This window comes from Cebidichthys violaceus, unplaced genomic scaffold (assembly GCF_023349555.1).
Source record: "Cebidichthys violaceus isolate CVI_PGR_0920_01 unplaced genomic scaffold, fCebVio1.0.p SCAF_16, whole genome shotgun sequence".
In the NCBI taxonomy this organism is placed as follows: Eukaryota; Metazoa; Chordata; class Actinopteri; order Perciformes; family Stichaeidae; genus Cebidichthys; species Cebidichthys violaceus.
The window spans coordinates 9,096,308-9,103,740 of NW_027176329.1; positions in this window are offsets into that span (position 1 = coordinate 9,096,308).

Below are 7,433 nucleotides of genomic sequence, written 5' to 3' on the forward strand. Positions count from 1 at the left end.
CCTTTTAAACTTACCTGAGCTTGTGGTTAAAATGATGCAGCCTGAGGACAGAGAGAGGACTGCCGTTACAGCTGAGAGTCTGTTGTCTGATTGTACTTGTTGAACTTGTCAATTTGGTACATGGTGGAGATTTGTATGTTTCTTTTACCACATGCTTTGTCATTTCTTTTAAACTCATGTCTTTGACTGATGTGTAAAAGATTTGTCAGTAGTTTCAAGTACATCCTAATTCTTTGTTAAAATTCCCAATTTTCTAAAAGATGTTAGTGGACTCGAAAAGTTAGTTATTTAGCAACTTCAGCAAATTGATTGCTTGGATCATAGCAAAGACTGTGTGAGTGTGTGTGTGTGTGTGTTGGGGGTTGGGATTACCATCCACATTCGTCTGCACAGTTGAACATGTCCCATATGTTGTTGTTTGTAACCGCACACTATTTAGTTAAACGTTTGTGTTACACAGTGAACAAAGTTTTTCAAATGAACAGTTGTCTGCGTTTCATTATTCTGAATAAATCCTTCAAAACTAAATGAAGCTCTGAGATCTTTTTCGTCTCCATTTGATCACTCTGTCTGGGAGCAGCGTTACCTCCTGCATTTTGCTCAGCTGCTGTGTCACTTTTTCCACCCGCTAAGCCAGAGGGAGGAGGGCCGCAGCAGTAGAAAGCTAAAGCTATGGGTGGAAGACATCTTCTATCGGCAGCAGGAAAACCAGGCCGCCTTAAGAATTTGCCTGGGAGAAAGCAATACTTCCTAGTTAATGCAAGTTGAGTTGTTCACAAAAAACAAATACAAAATGTCACTCCTGCAGCAGAGTAGTATATTTAGTCTGGACAACAGAAAGAACATCAATAGCACTCCTGCTTTTTTAGCTTTCCACTAAGACACGTCAGACTAGAAACACTAATACAAGAAATAAACGTAGTGGACTGCCATAGCATAGTGTTAACCATCACATCACATGCTGTATGTAATAATAACGTTAACTTTCTTTGACATTTTCCACATTTGGACAATAAGGGACATGGATCAATGAAGATGGGAATCTTTAAGCATTATAGTGTTGACTTATTCTTGGTTTGTAATACCAGTTAATTCACATATGACACATCTTACACAGCTCTGTTGCAGAAAGAACATGCGCTAAGTTAAGGGCAGAAGTGCAGTTTTTAAGGGTCACAGGAAATTGGACCTTCAATGAGACCTACACACCGTAACAGCAGGAGCAGCCTCTACATCTACAAGACCCCGATGCTGTCTTGCAAGAAGAAGCTGGGATGGAGAGGATGCTGATGATGAGAAAATATATTCCAAAGCAAAACATATAAAGTATTTTAAAAGAGAAGCCAACAGGGAAATAATGAACGGGAAAAAAAGCTAAATGAAAGACACCTTTGATATCAAACAGAAGTTAGCTTAATTTATGTTTAATTTAATTAACGGCCTCTTAATCACATTGATTTAATTTAACTGTGTTAGCCGAGCAATATAGTTCATGATTTAATGATGAAACCTGTGATGAATGTGAACCGTCTCTAATAAACTGAAATTAGGCAAATAGCTTCTGCTTTTCAGTTTATATTAAATGTGTTTGTTGACAAAACTAATTCACTAATTCACTAACTAATATTAAAAATCTTCTGGTATCCAAAAAAGTATACTTTTTTAAATTAAAAAAATAATTAAAGTATGTGTCTATTACTCACAAACATGTGCATGCACACACGCACACAAACACACCCCATTTTCCCTTTTCTGCCTTTTTCTAAAAATCCTCATTCTCAGTCTGACTTCTAGTTTCACAAGTTCCACATCATCACTTCTCCTCCTCCTCCTCCTGTCTATCTCTCTCCCCCATCGCTCCACACTTTCTCTTTTCTTCTCTGCCTGCAGCACAGCTTGTCTCGATCCATGGTTTTGGATCGCAGTCCAAATGTTAGGGTTTGCTGTCCAGAGAAAACACAACACAAGTTTACCATTTACCAATTCAAATTACTGCAGGGAGCGGTTTTCTTTGTCCTGTGATGCTGGTCAGAGATACAGATTTCAGGCGCTGCTGTTTGTATTTGATATGGATTCACACTGCTTTGTTTCAAAGCTCTGAAAAAGCCTAATTTGTACACCAAAATCCAAATGTATTTGGGGGAAATAGTACGTAATAAGTCTTTGACTGAAAACAAATGTCACACTAAACACCATCACAAGCATTGTGTGTTAAAGAGCCCCAGTTGTTTTACTGACAAAGGTAAGTTTATGCAAATACTCAGTGAGGCCACTAAATCTGAGATCAGTGCACTTAATATTGCTGATTGCACCGGCTGATTTGCATCTGGAGTCCTTGGGCAGCAGTGGCATTTAATGACATAACAACTAAACAATTAAGTGCATAATAAAATACAAACACATACAAATCAAATACTCAAATTATCCGTGATATATATGTATTTATTTCCATACTTTTGCTGTAAAGGTGCAATGTGTAAGATCTGGCCAGATGAATTAATGATGATCAACGAAATGTAAAGAGGTTACAGTGCTGATGTTGGTGAAAAGACATCTTTTCATTGTGTTACAGAGATATGTACTGAAAAGGGCAAGCTAAACAGCTAGCCCCGACCCATCCTGTCCGTGTGCGTTTTAATAGTTTGGTATTAAATACAAAGTGTCAGAAACAACGAAGGCATCCGTATTTTAGTTTTGTCCTCTCGGCTGCCAGGAAACTACTTTGCCGAGAGAAGAATGGGCGACAGCTCTGAGAGACGGATTTCAGTTAGCTTGAATTCAGTCTATGCAAATCCCAGCAAGTTGCTACAACTGCTAACTGACTGTCTGTCTCCGAAGAGTAGAAGTGAGTTTAGAAACAAAACAAAAATTCACTCAAAAACAAAAGACAAATTTTCTTGTTTCTACCATACACAAAGTATCAAAATGTACACGGTCCATACAGTCCCTTGTTAGTGGCACGGACACAAAGAGGACTAAGGTGAACTATAGGCCGACGCCACAAGTCAAGATTATAAAATAGTGGTATTATTTTGACCGGCTCTCAAGAGTTTCAGCAGTTTGGACGAATTTTGCGTATATCCTGCTGTTAGTTAGCTTTTACACAATGCATCTTCAAATGCCAATGCACAATGGATTTGGAGCATTAAGGAGACTTAATTAAGGAAAGTGGAGTACACTAATTGGTGAAAATGCGGCTTGCTTCAGGAAATCTCCAGGTGAGTTTTGAAGTTAGTGGCTGACCAAATATGTTTATTACAGTCCTCAGACAGCCTGGCCTCATGGTGGCTTTGTGGTTTGTGCAGGTGAGAACGGTTACACATCACAGCACCACCTTTAAAACTAAGATTTACATGAAAAGGAAGTGGCCACTGTATTGATAATGTAAACATGAGAAAACTACAAACATCACAGTACAGTATTCATCTTTCTTTATGTGTAGGCTCATACACACTGTATAAAACACTGAAGATAATTAGATACATTTATAATTTCCCTGTTCGTAAATAAAATACCTTTATGAATTGAAGGCACCAGGAACAGCAGGACATCCATATCCAAAGGGATCATGTTTAACTTGCTAATTAGCAAATTGCTGAAAGTTAATGCAAGTTACAGATTGCTCCACAGGAGCTTGTAGCTCGGCTTGAAATACTTTATGTTTCCTGTACAGCCCATGGATATGCTGCTTTGCGTAGCTGTGTGGTTTACTCTGAGAGCAACATTGAATGTGTTAATGTCATGTGAAGCCGAAATTTCCTTCATGCAAAAGAATTTTGATGTGTGCAGTTCACGTATGCAGACTTCTGTTGGTTTGTGTTTATGTACACATGCATGTGTGTGAGAGAGTGAATACATACAAAAACAAAAAGCCTCTGCCACACCTGGAATGCATTACATCCTTATGGAGCCATGTGGCGGGCACAGTCTTAAAGTGGCAGGGGTAGTCTTTCCCACATTATAGTCATTAGTAAAGTCCTCACCCCCCGCCAGTCTGGCTGTTTGGACTGGTCCGATGACATCATCCCAGAGGTAGACCCCTTGTTGTGTTTTTAGGGCGATTTAATATCTTTAATTACCTTTCTGTCCCCAATTACGGGTCAAGGTGTCATCTCAGGCGAAGAACAGAATCATGAAATACTTATTACTACTGGTCAACCAACAGATCTTTAAATTTCAGTCTTTCTGAATAAATCGTGAAGGAGTGATGATTTTCTCTCAGTGCACATCAAATAACCTACAAGAATCTCCAGAATTAGCTCATGTAGTTTTGGTTTTGGGAAGTCTTCCTAATTTAACTGTAGGTGGGGTTTGTGTTGATCTATAGTGTATGTAGGCCACCAGGTCCACCAGACTCTTAGTGTGAGTTGACCTCCTCTGCTGGTTACATTTGGAGGTTTGGCTCATGATGGAAGAAATTCCATTTGAGAATTACAGATGTTTTTTTTCTCAATTTCTTTTGTCTAGTCCCTCCCTCTCCCTCTGTCTGTCTCCCTCTCTTTTCTTGAGTGCTCAATGGAAAATCACCATCACAGCAAATGCTAGCCTGTCCGTCTGCTCAAACTCAGACAAGACAAAAAAAGTTAGTCAGGCAAAACTGGTACACTGTACATCTGGGTTTTCATGGAACCAGTTGTTGCTTTTCAAAGCCATGTCCTTTAAATTTACCACCCTAGTTATTACCAAGACAAAATTCATGAACAGAATTTATCCTGACAATACACAGTCCACGTCCCCCCTTTTGTCAGACGTTTATTTATGCAGCATGTGGATGAGTCAGAGCAAGAACGACAGGAAGGGAGATAAAAAAGAGAGGGGGATAACTGGGTTTAGAGAGGTGGAGACGAGGGGTAGGTGAGAGAGAGAGAGAGAGAGAGAGAGGTTAAAAGAAGTAGAGTGAGGGAGAGTTTAAAGGAAGGGGGAGGTTTTAGGGTAGAGCAGGCAGCCCATGACATAGCTAAAGCATGAGTACATGCCTGTTGGCTGACGTCCACTGTGAAAGTTCTGCATCTGGATAAAATCTACTGCCTCTGCTGCTTTCTTCCCTCTACTTCCCTGCTGATGCTGCTGCTTCTTCTTCATCTTCACTTTTCATTTTGATCTCATATCTTTTCTTATTTCATTCCGTGACCCATCCCTCTCTGTTGCCTGACTGTTCTTTGTCTCTTTTTTCCTCTTCCTCTTTGTGGACAGAGACACAAAGAGGAAGGACACAGACAGATGGCGAGAGAAACAGAATGAAGGCAATCTGAACCTCGATGTTTCAGTGTTGTTTGGAGGAAAGATCTTTGCCATTTTGCCAAAGTGTTTTGTCTTTTTGCTCTTAGTCTGTAGTTGTGTTTTATCTATCTCTCCCTTTTAAACCTTTTTGTAACTAAAATGTTCAGATAAAGAGTGACAGAGGGTTCGACTTGAAGAACAAACATACAGTATCAGGTTGGTATATCTAGTCTTGCAGATTCAAAGTAAAGCTGGAATAGTTTGACATTTTGGCCATTTTTGCTTTCTTGCAGAGAGCTCGACTGATAACACTCAGGTTTTTATGCTAAATATGAATCTAACGCCAGTAGCCAGTTAGCTTAGGTTAGCATAGCACAAAGACTTGAAACAGGGGGAACCAGCTAGCCTAGCTCTATGATAAAAGCTCACAAATTAACACAATGTATCTTTCTTATTAAATCTGTAGAAAATCTGAAGTGTAAAAACAATACAGTGGGTTTGGGTTAAGAGTAAACAGAACTAAGAAACATGATACAACATGTTCACTTGTTTGTTACCTTTGGACAGAGCCAGGCTAGCTGTTTTCCCCCCGTTTCCAGTCTTTATGCTAAGCTAAGTGAACTGGCTATTGCGGTAGCGTCATATTTAGCAAACATCACTCTCGGCAACAAAGCAAATAGGAGTATTTCCTAAAATGTTGAACTTTTTCTTTAACATGGAAATGGATATATAAATAATACATGTTTAGAGAAAGAATAATACAATTAGCTTAATTTGTTGTTGTAACCCAGATAATGTGCAGATAGACCTGCACTTTTTTAAACCCAACTGGTTCATATCATTATTTTGAGAAAGGAAGTGTCCCTTTCACTATCAGCTGACTAACTCCAGAGTTTGCCTTGTTATGCAGGAAAGTACTGTTTCGCCCTCAAGAGATAATTTACCAAGAAAAGGAAAATAACATGAATTCTGCTTTGAAGATTGCAAGTTAGCACAGGAAACGCAATGTTCACCATAGCTGACCAAGATATTGTGAATTTGCCCTAAAAATGCATTTTTTAAATGAATCAGTGATACTCAGATCTACTATAAAGCCTTAAATTGGCCATGATTCACAATAAGTATGTTCTGCACAAGCAAATAGCAAAAGAGCAAGGTGTTTGTTGAGCCAGCTGAGCACTGGTTTTATAACGACAGTAAAAACTAATGGATGAGACCACTTGTTAAAACGATGAGGTGGTCCCGGCTTTCGTCGTGACTCCCAGTCATTCCAGGGTTTACGTGGGGCAGTGGGACAGGTATGGGCTCGTCTCACTCATTCTCTCCTTCTCACACACACCTTTTCTTCTCTACAGCTATCTGCAGACAATAAGCCCCCAATACTGATAATGAGAAAAGCAGTGAAATATTTCCATTCTTCTTATGATTGTTTTCTGATATATATATTTGATGCCGATTGATTGAAATAATTATGTATGGAAAAAAGCAAGTTTCTCTTTCTATTTCTTATTCCCTCTACGCCATCTCTCTTTTACTTTACTCTTCCTCTGTCTTTTCTTTTTGTCAGTAACATAAACACACACATGCCACACACACACTTCATAGCTTCAAGGCGTGTCCACACTTCCCCTCTTCCCCCAGTTCAGTTTGTTGACCAGATGATCTACTGCAGCCAGTCGTAATACAGGGGCGGAGTCAGATTTTACAAAAAAAAAATCTTTTCTGTTCCTCCTCTCCAGTCCTGCTTTTTGCCTTTCTTTTTTTCCCCTGCTGAGCCCAAAACTTCATGATGACCAGAATATTCTTCCACGTGTCCACAGCTAGATTTGGATGGAGGAGGGGAGGAAGAGAACATGTCTGGCTTTCCTGCATTTATTTTCTTAATTTCTGAAATATTAACAGTTGTTTTGGGTGCTCAGTGCTAAATATTAATTTAGATGGGATGCAAATACACACACTCATACTGCAGCAGGAGGAGGGCATATTAAAAAACACAGCTGGATGGCTAAAAAGAATAACTGATATAATAACTGATGATGATGGTAGAAAATGTGCACAATGTGCAGTATACATAATAACATACGCAACATGGAAAACCAAGAAAGGTTGTGAAAGGAACATACAAACACGTATTGTTTTTGCAAAAAAAATTTCGCAAGCAAACATTGTTGATTAATATGACAAAGTTGCTAGCTGCTAGTTTCAACACTGCT